Below are 2,500 nucleotides of genomic sequence, written 5' to 3' on the forward strand. Positions count from 1 at the left end.
AAAGTGCTTGATGCATTCGACGTAAGTTTAAATATTGTAACTTTTTACAACTCCCCCAAAAGATGAATAAACGAAACCCACCAAATGTGAATATTAGAAAAAAAAAGCGGATTTATAAGTTCAGACTTATCACTAATACTTACGAGACTATTGAAATTTATAAATCATAAAAAATTTTGACGAAATGACACTTTAAATGTCAGAGTTTGGTATTCAACTTGACAGGAGGATCATTAAAAACTATCTAAATTAATCACTGCAAACAAAATCAACACTTCAATTCGTTACTTCCTGCAGCTGCATGCACGTGCAAATAATTAATTGTCCAATTCAGGTAAAGGTCCCTCTTGGATATAAACTAAACTTTTTTCAAGAAATACGAGTGATATTAGATGAATGCCACCAAATGTCGATCTAAAATTTACATAATGCCAGATAAACGTCATGCACATCAGGATTAGATTTAAAGGCCGCTCGTGAATGGCAGAGGCAATGGACAGTGACGTTGCCCAAGCAAACAGGACAATGCCCTATAGACTGACCATCCGTTTTATATGATCAGCTTCCAAGCCCCCTTTCCAAACAAGATATGACTAGGGAGGGCCAGGCAATGGCTACTGATGACTCGACAGTTAGACCTATAGACTCCACTGAAACCCTTCATCTTTACTCACAAGGATGGCGAGGTAGCAGACACTAAATGAACTAACGAGTTTGAGCGAAACTCAAAACCCAGTCTGGCGATCACCAAGCAGAGACATTACTAATAGGCCATAACAACCTTTAACCCTTATGTATAGGAAATATAATCTATATTCGTTTGATAATTTACAGTTAATGAAGTAGCATATCCCTTGTAACAATAAATTAGGGAAACGCTAATCTAATCAATCACCTGAAATGAATAAGGCTATATATTTCAAAACTTTAACCAATGGAAAACGTCAACTGCATTTCTATTACAAAAAAAAAACCCAGGGCGGTTGAATTAATATCTGAAGATTGAGAAGACATAAGCATTGGTGGATCAATTAACCAATTCCATAGAATTGGATGTTAGCTAACAGTCTCAGCTAGAATGGCCTTACTTCTACTTAATAATGTCTACTGGAAATCTGGAAATCTGGATCACTTTTCAATGTTCCCTAATCGCACATCAAATGCCATCATTAAGCAATATATCCAGGAAAAACTATATAAATCTGGATATTAAAATATATAATAAAACCTGTATATAAAATATGTAGTGAAAAAAAAACAACTAGTTGATGCACTGAACACTCAATTCAACTTGAAATAAAGCAAAATCAAATTCTATTTGTTAACTTCATTATTACCTCTCTGATCAGGGTATCTCATGTTTCCACTTGAAATGATAAGAGCTTATCCAGTCCTTCTCTTGTGTGTGTGTGTGTGTGTGTGTGTGTGTGTGTGTGTGTCCTATTTTAACTTGTTTATTAATCTAGTTGTCTCACCACATGCCTCCATGCCTAAGCTAAACTTGACTACCTTACCATCCAATTTTCTGTTCCACATTTTTTTTCTTAAGTTTATTAATATCTATTACAAAGTTCATTTGCAGAGCCTAAGTACTTTACCCTATGATTTGCATTATATGTTAACTAGTCATTAGTTTTTATTTTCATCAAATAATTTATCAATTTTCAATTTTTATCATCTCTAGCTTTGGAAAAAGCATTAAATCCTTTAGTGTTGGCCTTTAGAAAACAGATACGTGTTGAGAAGATTTCTGGTTATTCAGTTTCAATTCCGTACACAAACACACATATACACATACACACATGCATATATATATAAATATATATAAACATATATATATATATATATATATATATATGTATATATTCAAATAAGCCTTATATTCTAATACCTTAATATCTGAATTCTCTTACCGACTTTGGGATCAGAGTCCCAAGGCGAAACCCCTCAAAGACAACAGCTTCTGGCCGGCAAGGGAATCGAACCCTTGTCCACGAAGCTGGCATGACAGAACTACGTGGACCAGGGTTCCACTCTCTGGCCGGCCAGAAGCTATTGTCATTGAGTGGTTTCGCCTTGGGACTCTGATCCCAACGTTGGTAAGAGAATCCAGACAATAAGGTACTAAAATATAAGGCTTATTTGAATATGAAAAATACGTCTAAATGTGCAAAATTTATCATATATACATATATGTGTGTCACAAGATATGCATGGAAAACTAAAAAGAATAACCAAATCCAGCCAAAGAACAACTGAATCATTCAAACAAACCACAATATTCCCAACCGACGTCTTTCCAAGTAATAAATACTGTTAAGGGATACTCACGCTCAAGTTACACAGACCTCGGGCTGCTATGGGATTTGCTTCGAACATGTTGGGTCAAAGGCTATTAACACGAACTCTCTCCCCGGGACGGGCAGAAAAGTAACTTTATCCCCGAACATGGACACGAAACCTGCCCTATAAAGAAAGCAAAAAAAAAAGGAGAGTTATT

The 2,500-nt window shown here is 35.4% G+C and overlaps 1 protein-coding gene and 1 long non-coding RNA gene across 4 annotated transcripts in view; one reads left to right on the top strand and one right to left on the bottom strand.

Annotated features, from left to right (window-relative positions):
* LOC137626309 (carbonic anhydrase-related protein 10-like) overlaps positions 1–2,500 on the top strand; it is a 306,847-nt gene that overhangs the window by 106,694 nt on the left and 197,653 nt on the right. The gene's annotated exons all lie outside the window — the stretch shown is intronic.
* The window catches only part of LOC137626310 (uncharacterized), a 182,923-nt gene that overhangs the window by 62,243 nt on the left and 118,180 nt on the right, over positions 1–2,500 (bottom strand). The window contains exon 2 of the long non-coding RNA XR_011041002.1: positions 2,332–2,466. This is a non-coding gene — a long non-coding RNA (uncharacterized lncRNA). The remainder of the gene's footprint in view (positions 1–2,331; positions 2,467–2,500) is intronic.

This window comes from Palaemon carinicauda, chromosome 33, assembly GCF_036898095.1.
Source record: "Palaemon carinicauda isolate YSFRI2023 chromosome 33, ASM3689809v2, whole genome shotgun sequence".
Classification (NCBI taxonomy): Eukaryota; Metazoa; Arthropoda; class Malacostraca; order Decapoda; family Palaemonidae; genus Palaemon; species Palaemon carinicauda.